The sequence below is a fragment of the Eschrichtius robustus genome, unplaced genomic scaffold (assembly GCF_028021215.1).
Source record: "Eschrichtius robustus isolate mEscRob2 unplaced genomic scaffold, mEscRob2.pri scaffold_661, whole genome shotgun sequence".
Classification (NCBI taxonomy): domain Eukaryota; kingdom Metazoa; phylum Chordata; class Mammalia; order Artiodactyla; family Eschrichtiidae; genus Eschrichtius; species Eschrichtius robustus.
Window position 1 is genome coordinate 55048 of NW_027175536.1, and position 22802 is coordinate 77849.

The 22802-nt window shown below is 54.5% G+C and overlaps 13 non-coding genes across 13 annotated transcripts; all 13 read right to left on the minus strand.

The window, feature by feature from the left end:
- Window positions 1-250: 250 nt before the first annotated feature.
- On the minus strand, window positions 251-342 carry LOC137758107 (small nucleolar RNA SNORD116). Its single transcript, XR_011072778.1, has one exon. It is a non-coding gene; the product is annotated as a small nucleolar RNA SNORD116 (small nucleolar RNA).
- A 2408-nt stretch (window positions 343-2750) lies between these two features.
- Window positions 2751-2842, minus strand: LOC137758136 (small nucleolar RNA SNORD116). Its single transcript, XR_011072805.1, has one exon. It is a non-coding gene; the product is annotated as a small nucleolar RNA SNORD116 (small nucleolar RNA).
- Window positions 2843-3231: 389 nt separating this feature from the next.
- LOC137758089 (small nucleolar RNA SNORD116) lies at window positions 3232-3323 on the minus strand. Its single transcript, XR_011072760.1, has one exon. It is a non-coding gene; the product is annotated as a small nucleolar RNA SNORD116 (small nucleolar RNA).
- A 2457-nt stretch (window positions 3324-5780) lies between these two features.
- LOC137758108 (small nucleolar RNA SNORD116) lies at window positions 5781-5872 on the minus strand. Its single transcript, XR_011072779.1, has one exon. It is a non-coding gene; the product is annotated as a small nucleolar RNA SNORD116 (small nucleolar RNA).
- A 2408-nt stretch (window positions 5873-8280) lies between these two features.
- LOC137758138 (small nucleolar RNA SNORD116) lies at window positions 8281-8372 on the minus strand. The gene has a single exon (XR_011072807.1). It is a non-coding gene; the product is annotated as a small nucleolar RNA SNORD116 (small nucleolar RNA).
- Window positions 8373-8761: 389 nt separating this feature from the next.
- Window positions 8762-8853, minus strand: LOC137758090 (small nucleolar RNA SNORD116). Its single transcript, XR_011072761.1, has one exon. It is a non-coding gene; the product is annotated as a small nucleolar RNA SNORD116 (small nucleolar RNA).
- Window positions 8854-11311: 2458 nt separating this feature from the next.
- LOC137758110 (small nucleolar RNA SNORD116) lies at window positions 11312-11403 on the minus strand. Its single transcript, XR_011072780.1, has one exon. It is a non-coding gene; the product is annotated as a small nucleolar RNA SNORD116 (small nucleolar RNA).
- Window positions 11404-13811: 2408 nt separating this feature from the next.
- Window positions 13812-13903, minus strand: LOC137758139 (small nucleolar RNA SNORD116). The gene has a single exon (XR_011072808.1). It is a non-coding gene; the product is annotated as a small nucleolar RNA SNORD116 (small nucleolar RNA).
- A 389-nt stretch (window positions 13904-14292) lies between these two features.
- Window positions 14293-14384, minus strand: LOC137758091 (small nucleolar RNA SNORD116). The gene has a single exon (XR_011072762.1). It is a non-coding gene; the product is annotated as a small nucleolar RNA SNORD116 (small nucleolar RNA).
- Window positions 14385-16842: 2458 nt separating this feature from the next.
- On the minus strand, window positions 16843-16934 carry LOC137758111 (small nucleolar RNA SNORD116). Its single transcript, XR_011072781.1, has one exon. It is a non-coding gene; the product is annotated as a small nucleolar RNA SNORD116 (small nucleolar RNA).
- Window positions 16935-19342: 2408 nt separating this feature from the next.
- LOC137758140 (small nucleolar RNA SNORD116) lies at window positions 19343-19434 on the minus strand. The gene has a single exon (XR_011072809.1). It is a non-coding gene; the product is annotated as a small nucleolar RNA SNORD116 (small nucleolar RNA).
- A 389-nt stretch (window positions 19435-19823) lies between these two features.
- On the minus strand, window positions 19824-19915 carry LOC137758092 (small nucleolar RNA SNORD116). Its single transcript, XR_011072763.1, has one exon. It is a non-coding gene; the product is annotated as a small nucleolar RNA SNORD116 (small nucleolar RNA).
- A 2458-nt stretch (window positions 19916-22373) lies between these two features.
- Window positions 22374-22465, minus strand: LOC137758112 (small nucleolar RNA SNORD116). Its single transcript, XR_011072782.1, has one exon. It is a non-coding gene; the product is annotated as a small nucleolar RNA SNORD116 (small nucleolar RNA).
- Between the last annotated feature and the right edge of the window lie 337 nt (window positions 22466-22802).

Below are 22802 nucleotides of genomic sequence, written 5' to 3' on the forward strand. Positions count from 1 at the left end.
GCACGCTTCCTCTCCTACCTGCATGCTGAACCGTGACAGGGGACAGCAGTCCTGGCTAGACCAAGGAACAAAGAGACGGCAAGCTGTCCCAAGCCTTCCCACCTGCATTGGCATCCCAGGCTCCTTTCCCAATGGCTCTTCTCCCCATGAGATGACCACAACCCTCAACTTGAACAACGTGGCTGTGGACACCCACAGCCGCAAATGCAATGTGAACCTCTCCCTACTTTCCTTTTGGGAGCCACGTGCTGGACCTCAGTTCCAAAGAGGAGACGGTAGGGATTTTTCACTCATTTTGTTCAGATTTCCAAGGAATGCATTTGTGGGAGTCATCATCGATCCAAACACGGGCTCAAACGTTGGACATGCAAAGTTGCAGATTCCACCATGGGACGGCCAGCGAGCTGAATCATATCAGCGTACAGAAGTGGCCAGAGCCGAGCCATGGGTCAGGAAATGCAGCCAGTTCTCAGGGCATCAAAGCTCGTGTTCCCCGAGAAATTACCAGAAGGTGAGGGTGTAGCCCCGGTGCACACGTTCCCGTCGCCAAACCTTTAGGTTAAGCAAAGAAGTGTCCCTTACCGCAACAAGGGTTAAAGCAGGATCCTCATGGAATGCACGCCAGGACCCATCCGAGACTCCTTCGCCTGGCCTCGCCTTGCCACGCCGTCCTCCTTTCAACGGGTATCAGGGATTATACGGATGGCCCCAGGCTGCTGCTAGCATTCTTTCCCTGGCATTCCACCTGGCTCGGGTGAGAGAACACACGCAGGCTTGAGGAGGGTGCACGGGCACAGCGAGGGACAGGTCGATACCACCCAGTGATGTGTGTTCTATCTCTCCTCAACATTTCATTTGCTGTCCGTCTTGCCTGTGTGTACGCACCCAAACGTGAAAGCATCGTGGCACAGGCGCCTTCAGAGCATGCGGCCATCAGGACAAAGAGCGCCGCCGGCCAACAACACCCTGGTCTCGGGCCCTGAAATTCCTCTCCTGAGCAATCTGCCCCGCATCACAGCAAAACGATGTCTTCCTGATCCCCTGAGACACCCTCAGGACAACTGGGCCCCCTCAGCCTAAGAGCAAGTGCCCTCTTTGGCAACAAACACGCCCTTGGCACTTATGATTCCACACAGTGGACACACCCTCAAGGCGAGAGATCTTCCACAAGGGAAGGGCCCTTGGCCGAATATGACGACCTCCATCAAAAGCGGCTCGTAGGGACCCGTGACAAAGGGCACCTGAGGAACCCCTGGACTGATCAAGGGAGACTCACCAGCAGGCATACTTCCTGGTCTCCTGCCAAGCCAGAGGAACTTCTTAGGACCGCAACCAAAGCTAATGGCAAGGGAGCCATTCCAATGCCCAAAGTGGCGGGGCAAACCCTTGTAGCAACTGGGTATCTTATTGTACCACCTTGCACATTGTCTTTCTTCCCTTCAAGGACTAGACCTTGGAGAAACCATGAGACCCTGGTCCTCCAGAACCAACGTGTCACCCACAGCCGTGCAATGAGGGAACGCCTCCAACATCCTGGACCCTTGAACCGGCATGACTTCTCTGGCTTGAAGCCATGCATGCTGGAGATCACAGGCTCGCAGCACCAGAAGGCGGCAGGACAAAATGACCCCTGCAGCACACATTCACTCCAGCCCTTAAACCTGTAGCATTTCCTTGGCAGCCAACTCGCTTCTTTCTGCATGGTTGGGCCCAAAGACCTCCGGGAAGAGCTCCAAACCTCAGGGAATGCTATGCCGACTGGGCATAGCAATGACGCTGGGCTGTCCGAAGGAACACCTTAACATCCTCAACATAGGGGCAAGGAGGCCACACAGGGACAAAACATCCCAACGGCTCCAAATCGGGCCCAGTGAGAAGACACCATACTGTGCTGTGAAGGCACCATTCAGTGGAACAAGGACCCGCCGTGAAGCACATTGAGAAAGGAGAGGAAAAGGTTGGGATGGTCCATGAATGTGCACCTGTGTTCCTTCCCTACACGGGACTCCAAATGCTCCTGAAGATATCCCAAAAGAGTTCCGGGAACCCTATGTCCACCGAACATCTATCCACCCAACAGTAAGCCTGTGGGCTTAGCCAACACTCTCACGTGTATTTCCCACTCGCCTTGCCTTCCTCTCTCCACCAGGATCCAGACGAATCCACCCCTCACCTAAGTAGCTTGATATCCCCTGGAATTGCCTAAGGCATTTTCCAACCTCTCCACACACAACACACAAGCAGGACACAACCCAAGGAGGAGCCAACAGCGTCGCCCAAATCTGTGGGACGGTGGCCCATTTGATTTCCCCTGACCATCAGGGCAAATGTAAACTACATCCCACCTCCCAAGCTGAACATGACATAGAAGCCTGGCCTGGCCAGGACTCCTTCTCTGACCCTGAGTGCAGAGACTTCTGCTTCCTTGCGGGAACAAGGCAACGACCTGAGCTCGAGGGTGGCCTGTAGATCTCGAGGGGAAGCCAGAGGAGTACCAGTGGCTCACGCTTCCTTTCATACCTGCATACAGACCGCGGCAGGATATAGCAGTTTTGGCTAGACTCAGGTGCCCAGAGACATCAAGTTGTCCTTAGCCTTCCCATGTAGATGGACATCCCAGGCTCCTTTCCACATGGCTCTTTCTGCACGAGAAGCCCGCCACCCTCAACTTGAACAATGTTGCTGCACACGCCCACAGTAGCAAATGCGACATGGACCTCTCCCTAATTTTCCTTTGGGAGCCACGTGCTGGACCTCAGTTAGGATGAGAAGATGGTAGGTATTGCTCATTCATTTTGTTTAGATTTTGAAGGAATGCATTTATGGGAGTCATCATCGATCCACGCAGCTGCTCAAAGGCTGGACGTGCAAAGTCGCGGATTGTCAGCAAGCTAAAACCTCTCAGCAGTAGGGAGCGGCCAGACTCGAGCCACGGGGCAGAAAGTGCACCCAAGTCTCAGGGCATTGGAGCTCGGGTTCCCCAGGAAGAGCCCGGAATGTGACGGGGTAGTCTCGCCGCACAAGTCCCCGTGGCCAAACATCTAGGTTTCTTCAAAGAAGTTCCGTTTACCCCCACAAGGTTTCTACCACGAACCTTGTCAAGCCAGAGGCGATGCCCTTGGGTCGTACAGAAAGCTATTGGCATTGGAGATATTCCAATGCCCAAACTGGCAGGGCAAACCCTTGCAGCAACTGGGTAACTTGCCCTGGCGCATTGTATTTTCGCCCCCGGGACTGTCAGTGACATGACCGCGGAGAAACCTGAGACCCATTCATTGGTTCAGAGTTCCAAGCAGTGCATTTATGGGAGTCATCATCAATCCACCTGCTCAAAGGCTGCACGTTCAAAGTTGCAGGCTCCACCGCAGGGCAGCCAACGATCTCAATCATGTCAGCAGTCAGGAGCGGCCAGAGCCGACCCACGGGGCTGCCAATGGAGCTAAGGATCATGGCATCGGATCTGGGGTGCCACTGGAGGAGCCAAGAAGGTGAGGGTGTAGTCTCAGGGCACAAGTCCCCGTGGCCAAACATCTAGGTTTCTGCAAAGAATTTCCACTCACCACCACAAGGTTCCTACGAGGATCCTCAAGTACTTCACGCCAAAATCACTCTGAGACTCTTTTGCCTCGACTTGCCTCAACTTGCCGCACTGTCCTCACTTCGCCAGGTTTCATGGACTATACAGAGGGCCCCATGCTGCTGCAGGTGTTTGTTCCCGGGCACTCCACCACCTGCCTCAGTGTGACAGAACACAGGGATGTTTGAGAAAAGTGAACGGGGGCACAGAGGCAAAGGGTGATACCGCCCAGCGAAGTGCGCTGCGATGTGCGCTATATCTCCCCTCAACATTTCATTTGCAGCCCATCATGTCTGTGTGTCCACAGCCAAACGTGAATGCATCATGGCACAGATGCCTTCAGAGTGCACGGGCATCAACACAAAGAGCACGGCCGTCCATCAAACCCCTGGTATGGGCCTTGAACTTCCCCGCCTGAGCCGCCTCCCCACCGACACAGCATAGGGATGTCATCCTGAACCGCTGAGACACCCTCAGGGGAAATGGGATTACTCAGCGTAAGAGCCACTGCCCTCTGGGGAACCAAACCACTCCTGGCGCATACGCTTCCACACAATGGACTCAGCCTCAAGGGGAAATGTGGTCCCTGAGATCTTCCACAAGGGAACGACCCTTGGACAAATGTCACGACCTCCAACAAAAGCAGCTTGTAGGGACCGGTGACAAATCGCACCAGAGGAACTCCTGGACTGAATAATGGAGATTCACCTGTAGCCATACTTCCTGGCCTGCTGCCAAGACTGGCAACCTACCCTTAGCCCACACACAAAGCTAATGGCACGGGAACCATTCCGATGCTCAACGCGGCGGGGAAACCCTTGCAACAATGGTGTAACTTGCAGTGGTGTCTGGCACTTTCACACTCTGGGCCCATCAGTGACGTGACATTGGGGAAACCGTGAGGCCCAGGTACTCTACAAGCAACTTGTTACCCACAGCCATGCAACGAGAGAACCCAGACAACAGCCTAGACACTTGAACCGGTATGATTTGTCTGGCCTGTGGCCAGGCTCGCCGGATACCACAGTCTCGACGCACCAGCGGGTGGCAGGAAAAATGACACCCACACCACACATCCTCTCCTGCCCTTAAAACTGTAGCCTTTCCTTGGCAACCGACTCCCTTGTTTCTGCATGGTTGCGCCCAATGACCTCCTAGTAGAGCTCCAATCCTCAGGGAACGCTATGTGGGCCGGGTATAGAAATGATGCTTGGCTGTCCTCAGGAACACCTTCACATCTTCAACACAGGGGGAACGTGGCCAGACAGGGACAAAACACCCCAAGGCCTCTAAATCGGCCCCCATGAGAAGACACCATACTGTGCCATGAAGGCAACCTTTCGCTGGACAAGGACCCGCCATGAAGCAAATCGACCAAGGAGAGGAAAGAGGCGGGACAGTCCACAAAGGTGCTCCCGTATTCTCTCCCTACACGTGCCTCCAGATGCTCCTGAGGGAATCCCAAATGTGTTCCGGGGACCCCATGGCCACTGTCGATCTATCCACCCACCAATAAACCTGTGGGTTAGTCAGCCATCTCACGTGTCTCTTTCACTCGCCTTGCCTTACTCTCTCTCCACCGGGATCCCAACGTGTCACGGCAAGATGCCAGAGCCACCCCTCACCAAGGAAGCTTGCCGTGACCAAGCTTGACTAAGGCATTTTCCAGCCCCTTCACACAGCACACACAAGCAGGACACAACCCGAGGAGGAGCCATCAGATTGCCTAAACTCCCAGGAACACTGGCCCATTTGATTTCTCCCCTCATCAGGAGAAACCTAAATTGCATATGGTCTCCCAAGCAGAACATGACAAAGAAGCCTGGCCTAGGCCTGGAATCCTGTTCTGACCCTGAGCCTACAGACTTCTGTTTCTTTGAGGCCACAAGGCAATGACCAGCAGGTGGGGGCAGCCTGTAGAACACAAGCGCAGGTGGCAGAACCAGCAATGGCGCACGCTTCCTCTCCTACCTGCATGCTGAACCGTGACAGGGGACAGCAGTCCTGGCTAGACCAAGGAACAAAGAGACGGCAAGCTGTCCCAAGCCTTCCCACCTGCATTGGCATCCCAGGCTCCTTTCCCAATGGCTCTTCTCCCCATGAGATGACCACAACCCTCAACTTGAACAACGTGGCTGTGGACACCCACAGCCGCAAATGCAATGTGAACCTCTCCCTACTTTCCTTTTGGGAGCCACGTGCTGGACCTCAGTTCCAAAGAGGAGACGGTAGGGATTTTTCACTCATTTTGTTCAGATTTCCAAGGAATGCATTTGTGGGAGTCATCATCGATCCAAACACGGGCTCAAACGTTGGACATGCAAAGTTGCAGATTCCACCATGGGACGGCCAGCGAGCTGAATCATATCAGCGTACAGAAGTGGCCAGAGCCGAGCCATGGGTCAGGAAATGCAGCCAGTTCTCAGGGCATCAAAGCTCGTGTTCCCCGAGAAATTACCAGAAGGTGAGGGTGTAGCCCCGCTGCACACGTTCCCGTCGCCAAACCTTTAGGTTAAGCAAAGAAGTGTCCCTTACCGCAACAAGGGTTAAAGCAGGATCCTCATGGAATGCACGCCAGGACCCATCCGAGACTCCTTCGCCTGGCCTCGCCTTGCCACGCCGTCCTCCTTTCAACAGGTATCAGGGATTATACGGATGGCCCCAGGCTGCTGCTAGCATTCTTTCCCTGGCATTCCACCTGGCTCGGGTGAGAGAACACACGCAGGCTTGAGGAGGGTGCACGGGCACAGCGAGGGACAGGTCGATACCACCCAGTGATGTGTGTTCTATCTCTCCTCAACATTTCATTTGCTGTCCGTCTTGCCTGTGTGTACGCACCCAAACGTGAAAGCATCGTGGCACAGGCGCCTTCAGAGCATGCGGCCATCAGGACAAAGAGCGCCGCCGGCCAACAACACCCTGGTCTCGGTCCCTGAAATTCCTCTCCTGAGCAATCTGCCCCGCATCACAGCAAAACGATGTCTTCCTGATCCCCTGAGACACCCTCAGGACAACTGGGCCCCCTCAGCCTAAGAGCAAGTGCCCTCTTTGGCAACAAACACGCCCTTGGCACTTATGATTCCACACAGTGGACACACCCTCAAGGCGAGAGATCTTCCACAAGGGAAGGGCCCTTGGCCGAATATGACGACCTCCATCAAAAGCGGCTCGTAGGGACCCGTGACAAAGGGCACCTGAGGAACCCCTGGACTGATCAAGGGAGACTCACCAGCAGGCATACTTCCTGGTCTCCTGCCAAGCCAGAGGAACTTCTTAGGACCGCAACCAAAGCTAATGGCAAGGGAGCCATTCCAATGCCCAAAGTGGCGGGGCAAACCCTTGCAGCAACTGGGTATCTTATTGTACCACCTTGCACATTGTCTTTCTTCCCTTCAAGGACTAGACCTTGGAGAAACCATGAGACCCTGGTCCTCCAGAACCAACGTGTCACCCACAGCCGTGCAATGAGGGAACGCCTCCAACATCCTGGACCCTTGAACCGGCATGACTTCTCTGGCTTGAAGCCATGCATGCTGGAGATCACAGGCTCGCAGCACCAGAAGGCGGCAGGACAAAATGACCCCTGCAGCACACATTCACTCCAGCCCTTAAACCTGTAGCATTTCCTTGGCAGCCAACTCGCTTCTTTCTGCATGGTTGGGCCCAAAGACCTCCGGGAAGAGCTCCAAACCTCAGGGAATGCTATGCCGACTGGGCATAGCAATGACGCTGGGCTGTCCGAAGGAACACCTTAACATCCTCAACATAGGGGCAAGGAGGCCACACAGGGACAAAACATCCCAACGGCTCCAAATCGGGCCCAGTGAGAAGACACCATACTGTGCTGTGAAGGCACCATTCAGTGGAACAAGGACCCGCCGTGAAGCACATTGAGAAAGGAGAGGAAAAGGTTGGGATGGTCCATGAATGTGCACCTGTGTTCCTTCCCTACACGGGACTCCAAATGCTCCTGAAGATATCCCAAAAGAGTTCCGGGAACCCTATGTCCACCGAACATCTATCCACCCAACAGTAAGCCTGTGGGCTTAGCCAACACTCTCACGTGTATTTCCCACTCGCCTTGCCTTCCTCTCTCCACCAGGATCCAGACGAATCCACCCCTCACCTAAGTAGCTTGATATCCCCTGGAATTGCCTAAGGCATTTTCCAACCTCTCCACACACAACACACAAGCAGGACACAACCCAAGGAGGAGCCAACAGCGTCGCCCAAATCTGTGGGACGGTGGCCCATTTGATTTCCCCTGACCATCAGGGCAAATGTAAACTACATCCCACCTCCCAAGCTGAACATGACATAGAAGCCTGGCCTGGCCAGGACTCCTTCTCTGACCCTGAGTGCAGAGACTTCTGCTTCCTTGCGGGAACAAGGCAACGACCTGAGCTCGAGGGTGGCCTGTAGATCTCGAGGGGAAGCCAGAGGAGTACCAGTGGCTCACGCTTCCTTTCATACCTGCATACAGACCGCGGCAGGATATAGCAGTTTTGGCTAGACTCAGGTGCCCAGAGACATCAAGTTGTCCTTAGCCTTCCCATGTAGATGGACATCCCAGGCTCCTTTCCACATGGCTCTTTCTGCACGAGAAGCCCGCCACCCTCAACTTGAACAATGTTGCTGCACACGCCCACAGTAGCAAATGCGACATGGACCTCTCCCTAATTTTCCTTTGGGAGCCACGTGCTGGACCTCAGTTAGGATGAGAAGATGGTAGGTATTGCTCATTCATTTTGTTTAGATTTTGAAGGAATGCATTTATGGGAGTCATCATCGATCCACGCAGCTGCTCAAAGGCTGGACGTGCAAAGTCGCGGATTGTCAGCAAGCTAAAACCTCTCAGCAGTAGGGAGCGGCCAGACTCGAGCCACGGGGCAGAAAGTGCACCCAAGTCTCAGGGCATTGGAGCTCGGGTTCCCCAGGAAGAGCCCGGAATGTGACGGGGTAGTCTCGCCGCACAAGTCCCCGTGGCCAAACATCTAGGTTTCTTCAAAGAAGTTCCGTTTACCCCCACAAGGTTTCTACCACGAACCTTGTCAAGCCAGAGGCGATGCCCTTGGGTCGTACAGAAAGCTATTGGCATTGGAGATATTCCAATGCCCAAACTGGCAGGGCAAACCCTTGCAGCAACTGGGTAACTTGCCCTGGCGCATTGTATTTTCGCCCCCGGGACTGTCAGTGACATGACCGCGGAGAAACCTGAGACCCATTCATTGGTTCAGAGTTCCAAGCAGTGCATTTATGGGAGTCATCATCAATCCACCTGCTCAAAGGCTGCACGTTCAAAGTTGCAGGCTCCACCGCAGGGCAGCCAACGATCTCAATCATGTCAGCAGTCAGGAGCGGCCAGAGCCGACCCACGGGGCTGCCAATGGAGCTAAGGATCATGGCATCGGATCTGGGGTGCCACTGGAGGAGCCAAGAAGGTGAGGGTGTAGTCTCAGGGCACAAGTCCCCGTGGCCAAACATCTAGGTTTCTGCAAAGAATTTCCACTCACCACCACAAGGTTCCTACGAGGATCCTCAAGTACTTCACGCCAAAATCACTCTGAGACTCTTTTGCCTCGACTTGCCTCAACTTGCCGCACTGTCCTCACTTCGCCAGGTTTCATGGACTATACAGAGGGCCCCATGCTGCTGCAGGTGTTTGTTCCCGGGCACTCCACCACCTGCCTCAGTGTGACAGAACACAGGGATGTTTGAGAAAAGTGAACGGGGGCACAGAGGCAAAGGGTGATACCGCCCAGCGAAGTGCGCTGCGATGTGCGCTATATCTCCCCTCAACATTTCATTTGCAGCCCATCATGTCTGTGTGTCCACAGCCAAACGTGAATGCATCATGGCACAGATGCCTTCAGAGTGCACGGGCATCAACACAAAGAGCACGGCCGTCCATCAAACCCCTGGTATGGGCCTTGAACTTCCCCGCCTGAGCCGCCTCCCCACCGACACAGCATAGGGATGTCATCCTGAACCGCTGAGACACCCTCAGGGGAAATGGGATTACTCAGCGTAAGAGCCACTGCCCTCTGGGGAACCAAACCACTCCTGGCGCATACGCTTCCACACAATGGACTCAGCCTCAAGGGGAAATGTGGTCCCTGAGATCTTCCACAAGGGAACGACCCTTGGACAAATGTCACGACCTCCAACAAAAGCAGCTTGTAGGGACCGGTGACAAATCGCACCAGAGGAACTCCTGGACTGAATAATGGAGATTCACCTGTAGCCATACTTCCTGGCCTGCTGCCAAGACTGGCAACCTACCCTTAGCCCACACACAAAGCTAATGGCACGGGAACCATTCCGATGCTCAACGCGGCGGGGAAACCCTTGCAACAATGGTGTAACTTGCAGTGGTGTCTGGCACTTTCACACTCTGGGCCCATCAGTGACGTGACATTGGGGAAACCGTGAGGCCCAGGTACTCTACAAGCAACTTGTTACCCACAGCCATGCAACGAGAGAACCCAGACAACAGCCTAGACACTTGAACCGGTATGATTTGTCTGGCCTGTGGCCAGGCTCGCCGGATACCACAGTCTCGACGCACCAGCGGGTGGCAGGAAAAATGACACCCACACCACACATCCTCTCCTGCCCTTAAAACTGTAGCCTTTCCTTGGCAACCGACTCCCTTGTTTCTGCATGGTTGCGCCCAATGACCTCCTAGTAGAGCTCCAATCCTCAGGGAACGCTATGTGGGCCGGGTATAGAAATGATGCTTGGCTGTCCTCAGGAACACCTTCACATCTTCAACACAGGGGGAACGTGGCCAGACAGGGACAAAACACCCCAAGGCCTCTAAATCGGCCCCCATGAGAAGACACCATACTGTGCCATGAAGGCAACCTTTCGCTGGACAAGGACCCGCCATGAAGCAAATCGACCAAGGAGAGGAAAGAGGCGGGACAGTCCACAAAGGTGCTCCCGTATTCTCTCCCTACACGTGCCTCCAGATGCTCCTGAGGGAATCCCAAATGTGTTCCGGGGACCCCATGGCCACTGTCGATCTATCCACCCACCAATAAACCTGTGGGCTTAGTCAGCCATCTCACGTGTCTCTTTCACTCGCCTTGCCTTACTCTCTCTCCACCGGGATCCCAACGTGTCACGGCAAGATGCCAGAGCCACCCCTCACCAAGGAAGCTTGCCGTGACCAAGCTTGACTAAGGCATTTTCCAGCCCCTTCACACAGCACACACAAGCAGGACACAACCCGAGGAGGAGCCATCAGATTGCCTAAACTCCCAGGAACACTGGCCCATTTGATTTCTCCCCTCATCAGGAGAAACCTAAGTTGCATATGGTCTCCCAAGCAGAACATGACAAAGAAGCCTGGCCTAGGCCTGGAATCCTGTTCTGACCCTGAGCCTACAGACTTCTGTTTCTTTGAGGCCACAAGGCAATGACCAGCAGGTGGGGGCAGCCTGTAGAACACAAGCGCAGGTGGCAGAACCAGCAATGGCGCACGCTTCCTCTCCTACCTGCAAGCTGAACCGTGACAGGGGACAGCAGTCCTGGCTAGACCAAGGAACAAAGAGACGGCAAGCTGTCCCAAGCCTTCCCACCTGCATTGGCATCCCAGGCTCCTTTCCCAATGGCTCTTCTCCCCATGAGATGACCACAACCCTCAACTTGAACAACGTGGCTGTGGACACCCACAGCCGCAAATGCAATGTGAACCTCTCCCTACTTTCCTTTTGGGAGCCACGTGCTGGACCTCAGTTCCAAAGAGGAGACGGTAGGGATTTTTCACTCATTTTGTTCAGATTTCCAAGGAATGCATTTGTGGGAGTCATCATCGATCCAAACACGGGCTCAAACGTTGGACATGCAAAGTTGCAGATTCCACCATGGGACGGCCAGCGAGCTGAATCATATCAGCGTACAGAAGTGGCCAGAGCCGAGCCATGGGTCAGGAAATGCAGCCAGTTCTCAGGGCATCAAAGCTCGTGTTCCCCGAGAAATTACCAGAAGGTGAGGGTGTAGCCCCGCTGCACACGTTCCCGTCGCCAAACCTTTAGGTTAAGCAAAGAAGTGTCCCTTACCGCAACAAGGGTTAAAGCAGGATCCTCATGGAATGCACGCCAGGACCCATCCGAGACTCCTTCGCCTGGCCTCGCCTTGCCACGCCGTCCTCCTTTCAACGGGTATCAGGGATTATACGGATGGCCCCAGGCTGCTGCTAGCATTCTTTCCCTGGCATTCCACCTGGCTCGGGTGAGAGAACACACGCAGGCTTGAGGAGGGTGCACGGGCACAGCGAGGGACAGGTCGATACCACCCAGTGATGTGTGTTCTATCTCTCCTCAACATTTCATTTGCTGTCCGTCTTGCCTGTGTGTACGCACCCAAACGTGAAAGCATCGTGGCACAGGCGCCTTCAGAGCATGCGGCCATCAGGACAAAGAGCGCCGCCGGCCAACAACACCCTGGTCTCGGTCCCTGAAATTCCTCTCCTGAGCAATCTGCCCCGCATCACAGCAAAACGATGTCTTCCTGATCCCCTGAGACACCCTCAGGACAACTGGGCCCCCTCAGCCTAAGAGCAAGTGCCCTCTTTGGCAACAAACACGCCCTTGGCACTTATGATTCCACACAGTGGACACACCCTCAAGGCGAGAGATCTTCCACAAGGGAAGGGCCCTTGGCCGAATATGACGACCTCCATCAAAAGCGGCTCGTAGGGACCCGTGACAAAGGGCACCTGAGGAACCCCTGGACTGATCAAGGGAGACTCACCAGCAGGCATACTTCCTGGTCTCCTGCCAAGCCAGAGGAACTTCTTAGGACCGCAACCAAAGCTAATGGCAAGGGAGCCATTCCAATGCCCAAAGTGGCGGGGCAAACCCTTGCAGCAACTGGGTATCTTATTGTACCACCTTGCACATTGTCTTTCTTCCCTTCAAGGACTAGACCTTGGAGAAACCATGAGACCCTGGTCCTCCAGAACCAACGTGTCACCCACAGCCGTGCAATGAGGGAACGCCTCCAACATCCTGGACCCTTGAACCGGCATGACTTCTCTGGCTTGAAGCCATGCATGCTGGAGATCACAGGCTCGCAGCACCAGAAGGCGGCAGGACAAAATGACCCCTGCAGCACACATTCACTCCAGCCCTTAAACCTGTAGCATTTCCTTGGCAGCCAACTCGCTTCTTTCTGCATGGTTGGGCCCAAAGACCTCCGGGAAGAGCTCCAAACCTCAGGGAATGCTATGCCGACTGGGCATAGCAATGACGCTGGGCTGTCCGAAGGAACACCTTAACATCCTCAACATAGGGGCAAGGAGGCCACACAGGGACAAAACATCCCAACGGCTCCAAATCGGGCCCAGTGAGAAGACACCATACTGTGCTGTGAAGGCACCATTCAGTGGAACAAGGACCCGCCGTGAAGCACATTGAGAAAGGAGAGGAAAAGGTTGGGATGGTCCATGAATGTGCACCTGTGTTCCTTCCCTACACGGGACTCCAAATGCTCCTGAAGATATCCCAAAAGAGTTCCGGGAACCCTATGTCCACCGAACATCTATCCACCCAACAGTAAGCCTGTGGGCTTAGCCAACACTCTCACGTGTATTTCCCACTCGCCTTGCCTTCCTCTCTCCACCAGGATCCAGACGAATCCACCCCTCACCTAAGTAGCTTGATATCCCCTGGAATTGCCTAAGGCATTTTCCAACCTCTCCACACACAACACACAAGCAGGACACAACCCAAGGAGGAGCCAGCAGCGTCGCCCAAATCTGTGGGACGGTGGCCCATTTGATTTGCCCTGACCATCAGGGCAAATGTAAACTACATCCCACCTCCCAAGCTGAACATGACATAGAAGCCTGGCCTGGCCAGGACTCCTTCTCTGACCCTGAGTGCAGAGACTTCTGCTTCCTTGCGGGAACAAGGCAACGACCTGAGCTCGAGGGTGGCCTGTAGATCTCGAGGGGAAGCCAGAGGAGTACCAGTGGCTCACGCTTCCTTTCATACCTGCATACAGACCGCGGCAGGATATAGCAGTTTTGGCTAGACTCAGGTGCCCAGAGACATCAAGTTGTCCTTAGCCTTCCCATGTAGATGGACATCCCAGGCTCCTTTCCACATGGCTCTTTCTGCACGAGAAGCCCGCCACCCTCAACTTGAACAATGTTGCTGCACACGCCCACAGTAGCAAATGCGACATGGACCTCTCCCTAATTTTCCTTTGGGAGCCACGTGCTGGACCTCAGTTAGGATGAGAAGATGGTAGGTATTGCTCATTCATTTTGTTTAGATTTTGAAGGAATGCATTTATGGGAGTCATCATCGATCCACGCAGCTGCTCAAAGGCTGGACGTGCAAAGTCGCGGATTGTCAGCAAGCTAAAACCTCTCAGCAGTAGGGAGCGGCCAGACTCGAGCCACGGGGCAGAAAGTGCACCCAAGTCTCAGGGCATTGGAGCTCGGGTTCCCCAGGAAGAGCCCGGAATGTGACGGGGTAGTCTCGCCGCACAAGTCCCCGTGGCCAAACATCTAGGTTTCTTCAAAGAAGTTCCGTTTACCCCCACAAGGTTTCTACCACGAACCTTGTCAAGCCAGAGGCGATGCCCTTGGGTCGTACAGAAAGCTATTGGCATTGGAGATATTCCAATGCCCAAACTGGCAGGGCAAACCCTTGCAGCAACTGGGTAACTTGCCCTGGCGCATTGTATTTTCGCCCCCGGGACTGTCAGTGACATGACCGCGGAGAAACCTGAGACCCATTCATTGGTTCAGAGTTCCAAGCAGTGCATTTATGGGAGTCATCATCAATCCACCTGCTCAAAGGCTGCACGTTCAAAGTTGCAGGCTCCACCGCAGGGCAGCCAACGATCTCAATCATGTCAGCAGTCAGGAGCGGCCAGAGCCGACCCACGGGGCTGCCAATGGAGCTAAGGATCATGGCATCGGATCTGGGGTGCCACTGGAGGAGCCAAGAAGGTGAGGGTGTAGTCTCAGGGCACAAGTCCCCGTGGCCAAACATCTAGGTTTCTGCAAAGAATTTCCACTCACCACCACAAGGTTCCTACGAGGATCCTCAAGTACTTCACGCCAAAATCACTCTGAGACTCTTTTGCCTCGACTTGCCTCAACTTGCCGCACTGTCCTCACTTCGCCAGGTTTCATGGACTATACAGAGGGCCCCATGCTGCTGCAGGTGTTTGTTCCCGGGCACTCCACCACCTGCCTCAGTGTGACAGAACACAGGGATGTTTGAGAAAAGTGAACGGGGGCACAGAGGCAAAGGGTGATACCGCCCAGCGAAGTGCGCTGCGATGTGCGCTATATCTCCCCTCAACATTTCATTTGCAGCCCATCATGTCTGTGTGTCCACAGCCAAACGTGAATGCATCATGGCACAGATGCCTTCAGAGTGCACGGGCATCAACACAAAGAGCACGGCCGTCCATCAAACCCCTGGTATGGGCCTTGAACTTCCCCGCCTGAGCCGCCTCCCCACCGACACAGCATAGGGATGTCATCCTGAACCGCTGAGACACCCTCAGGGGAAATGGGATTACTCAGCGTAAGAGCCACTGCCCTCTGGGGAACCAAACCACTCCTGGCGCATACGCTTCCACACAATGGACTCAGCCTCAAGGGGAAATGTGGTCCCTGAGATCTTCCACAAGGGAACGACCCTTGGACAAATGTCACGACCTCCAACAAAAGCAGCTTGTAGGGACCGGTGACAAATCGCACCAGAGGAACTCCTGGACTGAATAATGGAGATTCACCTGTAGCCATACTTCCTGGCCTGCTGCCAAGACTGGCAACCTACCCTTAGCCCACACACAAAGCTAATGGCACGGGAACCATTCCGATGCTCAACGCGGCGGGGAAACCCTTGCAACAATGGTGTAACTTGCAGTGGTGTCTGGCACTTTCACACTCTGGGCCCATCAGTGACGTGACATTGGGGAAACCGTGAGGCCCAGGTACTCTACAAGCAACTTGTTACCCACAGCCATGCAACGAGAGAACCCAGACAACAGCCTAGACACTTGAACCGGTATGATTTGTCTGGCCTGTGGCCAGGCTCGGCGGATACCACAGTCTCGACGCACCAGCGGGTGGCAGGAAAAATGACACCCACACCACACATCCTCTCCTGCCCTTAAAACTGTAGCCTTTCCTTGGCAACCGACTCCCTTGTTTCTGCATGGTTGCGCCCAATGACCTCCTAGTAGAGCTCCAATCCTCAGGGAACGCTATGTGGGCCGGGTATAGAAATGATGCTTGGCTGTCCTCAGGAACACCTTCACATCTTCAACACAGGGGGAACGTGGCCAGACAGGGACAAAACACCCCAAGGCCTCTAAATCGGCCCCCATGAGAAGACACCATACTGTGCCATGAAGGCAACCTTTCGCTGGACAAGGACCCGCCATGAAGCAAATCGACCAAGGAGAGGAAAGAGGCGGGACAGTCCACAAAGGTGCTCCCGTATTCTCTCCCTACACGTGCCTCCAGATGCTCCTGAGGGAATCCCAAATGTGTTCCGGGGACCCCATGGCCACTGTCGATCTATCCACCCACCAATAAACCTGTGGGCTTAGTCAGCCATCTCACGTGTCTCTTTCACTCGCCTTGCCTTACTCTCTCTCCACCGGGATCCCAACGTGTCACGGCAAGATGCCAGAGCCACCCCTCACCAAGGAAGCTTGCCGTGACCAAGCTTGACTAAGGCATTTTCCAGCCCCTTCACACAGCACACACAAGCAGGACACAACCCGAGGAGGAGCCATCAGATTGCCTAAACTCCCAGGAACACTGGCCCATTTGATTTCTCCCCTCATCAGGAGAAACCTAAATTGCATATGGTCTCCCAAGCAGAACATGACAAAGAAGCCTGGCCTAGGCCTGGAATCCTGTTCTGACTCTGAGCCTACAGACTTCTGTTTCTTTGAGGCCACAAGGCAATGACCAGCAGGTGGGGGCAGCCTGTAGAACACAAGCGCAGGTGGCAGAACCAGCAATGGCGCACGCTTCCTCTCCTACCTGCATGCTGAACCGTGACAGGGGACAGCAGTCCTGGCTAGACCAAGGAACAAAGAGACGGCAAGCTGTCCCAAGCCTTCCCACCTGCATTGGCATCCCAGGCTCCTTTCCCAATGGCTCTTCTCCCCATGAGATGACCACAACCCTCAACTTGAACAACGTGGCTGTGGACACCCACAGCCGCAAATGCAATGTGAACCTCTCCCTACTTTCCTTTTGGGAGCCACGTGCTGGACCTCAGTTCCAAAGAGGAGACGGTAGGGATTTTTCACTCATTTTGTTCAGATTTCCAAGGAATGCATTTGTGGGAGTCATCATCGATCCAAACACGGGCTCAAACGTTGGACATGCAAAGTTGCAGATTCCACCATGGGACGGCCAGCGAGCTGAATCATATCAGCGTACAGAAGTGGCCAGAGCCGAGCCATGGGTCAGGAAATGCAGCCAGTTCTCAGGGCATCAAAGCTCGTGTTCCCCGAGAAATTACCAGAAGGTGAGGGTGTAGCCCCGGTGCACACGTTCCCGTCGCCAAACCTTTAGGTTAAGCAAAGAAGTGTCCCTTACCGCAACAAGGGTTAAAGCAGGATCCTCATGGAATGCACGCCAGGACCCATCCGAGACTCCTTCGCCTGGCCTCGCCTTGCCACGCCGTCCTCCTTTCAACGGGTATCAGGGATTATACGGATGGCCCCAGGCTGCTGCTAGCATTCTTTCCCTGGCATTCCACCTGGCTCGGGTGAGAGAACACACGCAGGCTTGAGGAGGGTGCACGGGCACAGCGAGGGACAGGTCGATACCACCCAGTGATGTGTGTTCTATCTCTCCTCAACATTTCATTTGCTGTCCGTCTTGCCTGTGTGTACGCACCCAAACGTGAAAGCATCGTGGCACAGGCGCCTTCAGAGCATGCGGCCATCAGGACAAAGAGCGCCGCCGGCCAACAACACCCTGGTCTCGGTCCCTGAAATTCCTCTCCTGAGCAATCTGCCCCGCATCACAGCAAAACGATGTCTTCCTGATCCCCTGAGACACCCTCAGGACAACTGGGCCCCCTCAGCCTAAGAGCAAGTGCCCTCTTTGGCAACAAACACGCCCTTGGCACTTATGATTCCACACAGTGGACACACCCTCAAGGCGAGAGATCTTCCACAAGGGAAGGGCCCTTGGCCGAATATGACGACCTCCATCAAAAGCGGCTCGTAGGGACCCGTGACAAAGGGCACCTGAGGAACCCCTGGACTGATCAAGGGAGACTCACCAGCAGGCATACTTCCTGGTCTCCTGCCAAGCCAGAGGAACTTCTTAGGACCGCAACCAAAGCTAATGGCAAGGGAGCCATTCCAATGCCCAAAGTGGCGGGGCAAACCCTTGCAGCAACTGGGTATCTTATTGTACCACCTTGCACATTGTCTTTCTTCCCTTCAAGGACTAGACCTTGGAGAAACCATGAGACCCTGGTCCTCCAGAACCAACGTGTCACCCACAGCCGTGCAATGAGGGAACGCCTCCAACATCCTGGACCCTTGAACCGGCATGACTTCTCTGGCTTGAAGCCATGCATGCTGGAGATCACAGGCTCGCAGCACCAGAAGGCGGCAGGACAAAATGACCCCTGCAGCACACATTCACTCCAGCCCTTAAACCTGTAGCATTTCCTTGGCAGCCAACTCGCTTCTTTCTGCATGGTTGGGCCCAAAGACCTCCGGGAAGAGCTCCAAACCTCAGGGAATGCTATGCCGACTGGGCATAGCAATGACGCTGGGCTGTCCGAAGGAACACCTTAACATCCTCAACATAGGGGCAAGGAGGCCACACAGGGACAAAACATCCCAACGGCTCCAAATCGGGCCCAGTGAGAAGACACCATACTGTGCTGTGAAGGCACCATTCAGTGGAACAAGGACCCGCCGTGAAGCACATTGAGAAAGGAGAGGAAAAGGTTGGGATGGTCCATGAATGTGCACCTGTGTTCCTTCCCTACACGGGACTCCAAATGCTCCTGAAGATATCCCAAAAGAGTTCCGGGAACCCTATGTCCACCGAACATCTATCCACCCAACAGTAAGCCTGTGGGCTTAGCCAACACTCTCACGTGTATTTCCCACTCGCCTTGCCTTCCTCTCTCCACCAGGATCCAGACGAATCCACCCCTCACCTAAGTAGCTTGATATCCCCTGGAATTGCCTAAGGCATTTTCCAACCTCTCCACACACAACACACAAGCAGGACACAACCCAAGGAGGAGCCAGCAGCGTCGCCCAAATCTGTGGGACGGTGGCCCATTTGATTTCCCCTGACCATCAGGGCAAATGTAAACTACATCCCACCTCCCAAGCTGAACATGACATAGAAGCCTGGCCTGGCCAGGACTCCTTCTCTGACCCTGAGTGCAGAGACTTCTGCTTCCTTGCGGGAACAAGGCAACGACCTGAGCTCGAGGGTGGCCTGTAGATCTCGAGGGGAAGCCAGAGGAGTACCAGTGGCTCACGCTTCCTTTCATACCTGCATACAGACCGCGGCAGGATATAGCAGTTTTGGCTAGACTCAGGTGCCCAGAGACATCAAGTTGTCCTTAGCCTTCCCATGTAGATGGACATCCCAGGCTCCTTTCCACATGGCTCTTTCTGCACGAGAAGCCCGCCACCCTCAACTTGAACAATGTTGCTGCACACGCCCACAGTAGCAAATGCGACATGGACCTCTCCCTAATTTTCCTTTGGGAGCCACGTGCTGGACCTCAGTTAGGATGAGAAGATGGTAGGTATTGCTCATTCATTTTGTTTAGATTTTGAAGGAATGCATTTATGGGAGTCATCATCGATCCACGCAGCTGCTCAAAGGCTGGACGTGCAAAGTCGCGGATTGTCAGCAAGCTAAAACCTCTCAGCAGTAGGGAGCGGCCAGACTCGAGCCACGGGGCAGAAAGTGCACCCAAGTCTCAGGGCATTGGAGCTCGGGTTCCCCAGGAAGAGCCCGGAATGTGACGGGGTAGTCTCGCCGCACAAGTCCCCGTGGCCAAACATCTAGGTTTCTTCAAAGAAGTTCCGTTTACCCCCACAAGGTTTCTACCACGAACCTTGTCAAGCCAGAGGCGATGCCCTTGGGTCGTACAGAAAGCTATTGGCATTGGAGATATTCCAATGCCCAAACTGGCAGGGCAAACCCTTGCAGCAACTGGGTAACTTGCCCTGGCGCATTGTATTTTCGCCCCCGGGACTGTCAGTGACATGACCGCGGAGAAACCTGAGACCCATTCATTGGTTCAGAGTTCCAAGCAGTGCATTTATGGGAGTCATCATCAATCCACCTGCTCAAAGGCTGCACGTTCAAAGTTGCAGGCTCCACCGCAGGGCAGCCAACGATCTCAATCATGTCAGCAGTCAGGAGCGGCCAGAGCCGACCCACGGGGCTGCCAATGGAGCTAAGGATCATGGCATCGGATCTGGGGTGCCACTGGAGGAGCCAAGAAGGTGAGGGTGTAGTCTCAGGGCACAAGTCCCCGTGGCCAAACATCTAGGTTTCTGCAAAGAATTTCCACTCACCACCACAAGGTTCCTACGAGGATCCTCAAGTACTTCACGCCAAAATCACTCTGAGACTCTTTTGCCTCGACTTGCCTCAACTTGCCGCACTGTCCTCACTTCGCCAGGTTTCATGGACTATACAGAGGGCCCCATGCTGCTGCAGGTGTTTGTTCCCGGGCACTCCACCACCTGCCTCAGTGTGACAGAACACAGGGATGTTTGAGAAAAGTGAACGGGGGCACAGAGGCAAAGGGTGATACCGCCCAGCGAAGTGCGCTGCGATGTGCGCTATATCTCCCCTCAACATTTCATTTGCAGCCCATCATGTCTGTGTGTCCACAGCCAAACGTGAATGCATCATGGCACAGATGCCTTCAGAGTGCACGGGCATCAACACAAAGAGCACGGCCGTCCATCAAACCCCTGGTATGGGCCTTGAACTTCCCCGCCTGAGCCGCCTCCCCACCGACACAGCATAGGGATGTCATCCTGAACCGCTGAGACACCCTCAGGGGAAATGGGATTACTCAGCGTAAGAGCCACTGCCCTCTGGGGAACCAAACCACTCCTGGCGCATACGCTTCCACACAATGGACTCAGCCTCAAGGGGAAATGTGGTCCCTGAGATCTTCCACAAGGGAACGACCCTTGGACAAATGTCACGACCTCCAACAAAAGCAGCTTGTAGGGACCGGTGACAAATCGCACCAGAGGAACTCCTGGACTGAATAATGGAGATTCACCTGTAGCCATACTTCCTGGCCTGCTGCCAAGACTGGCAACCTACCCTTAGCCCACACACAAAGCTAATGGCACGGGAACCATTCCGATGCTCAACGCGGCGGGGAAACCCTTGCAACAATGGTGTAACTTGCAGTGGTGTCTGGCACTTTCACACTCTGGGCCCATCAGTGACGTGACATTGGGGAAACCGTGAGGCCCAGGTACTCTACAAGCAACTTGTTACCCACAGCCATGCAACGAGAGAACCCAGACAACAGCCTAGACACTTGAACCGGTATGATTTGTCTGGCCTGTGGCCAGGCTCGCCGGATACCACAGTCTCGACGCACCAGCGGGTGGCAGGAAAAATGACACCCACACCACACATCCTCTCCTGCCCTTAAAACTGTAGCCTTTCCTTGGCAACCGACTCCCTTGTTTCTGCATGGTTGCGCCCAATGACCTCCTAGTAGAGCTCCAATCCTCAGGGAACGCTATGTGGGCCGGGTATAGAAATGATGCTTGGCTGTCCTCAGGAACACCTTCACATCTTCAACACAGGGGGAACGTGGCCAGACAGGGACAAAACACCCCAAGGCCTCTAAATCGGCCCCCATGAGAAGACACCATACTGTGCCATGAAGGCAACCTTTCGCTGGACAAGGACCCGCCATGAAGCAAATCGACCAAGGAGAGGAAAGAGGCGGGACAGTCCACAAAGGTGCTCCCGTATTCTCTCCCTACACGTGCCTCCAGATGCTCCTGAGGGAATCCCAAATGTGTTCCGGGGACCCCATGGCCACTGTCGATCTATCCACCCACCAATAAACCTGTGGGCTTAGTCAGCCATCTCACGTGTCTCTTTCACTCGCCTTGCCTTACTCTCTCTCCACCGGGATCCCAACGTGTCACGGCAAGATGCCAGAGCCACCCCTCACCAAGGAAGCTTGCCGTGACCAAGCTTGACTAAGGCATTTTCCAGCCCCTTCACACAGCACACACAAGCAGGACACAACCCGAGGAGGAGCCATCAGATTGCCTAAACTCCCAGGAACACTGGCCCATTTGATTTCTCCCCTCATCAGGAGAAACCTAAATTGCATATGGTCTCCCAAGCAGAACATGACAAAGAAGCCTGGCCTAGGCCTGGAATCCTGTTCTGACCCTGAGCCTACAGACTTCTGTTTCTTTGAGGCCACAAGGCAATGACCAGCAGGTGGGGGCAGCCTGTAGAACACAAGCGCAGGTGGCAGAACCAGCAATGGCGCACGCTTCCTCTCCTACCTGCATGCTGAACCGTGACAGGGGACAGCAGTCCTGGCTAGACCAAGGAACAAAGAGACGGCAAGCTGTCCCAAGCCTTCCCACCTGCATTGGCATCCCAGGCTCCTTTCCCAATGGCTCTTCTCCCCATGAGATGACCACAACCCTCAACTTGAACAACGTGGCTGTGGACACCCACAGCCGCAAATGCAATGTGAACCTCTCCCTACTTTCCTTTTGGGAGCCACGTGCTGGACCTCAGTTCCAAAGAGGAGACGGTAGGGATTTTTCACTCATTTTGTTCAGATTTCCAAGGAATGCATTTGTGGGAGTCATCATCGATCCAAACACGGGCTCAAACGTTGGACATGCAAAGTTGCAGATTCCACCATGGGACGGCCAGCGAGCTGAATCATATCAGCGTACAGAAGTGGCCAGAGCCGAGCCATGGGTCAGGAAATGCAGCCAGTTCTCAGGGCATCAAAGCTCGTGTTCCCCGAGAAATTACCAGAAGGTGAGGGTGTAGCCCCGGTGCACACGTTCCCGTCGCCAAACCTTTAGGTTAAGCAAAGAAGTGTCCCTTACCGCAACAAGGGTTAAAGCAGGATCCTCATGGAATGCACGCCAGGACCCATCCGAGACTCCTTCGCCTGGCCTCGCCTTGCCACGCCGTCCTCCTTTC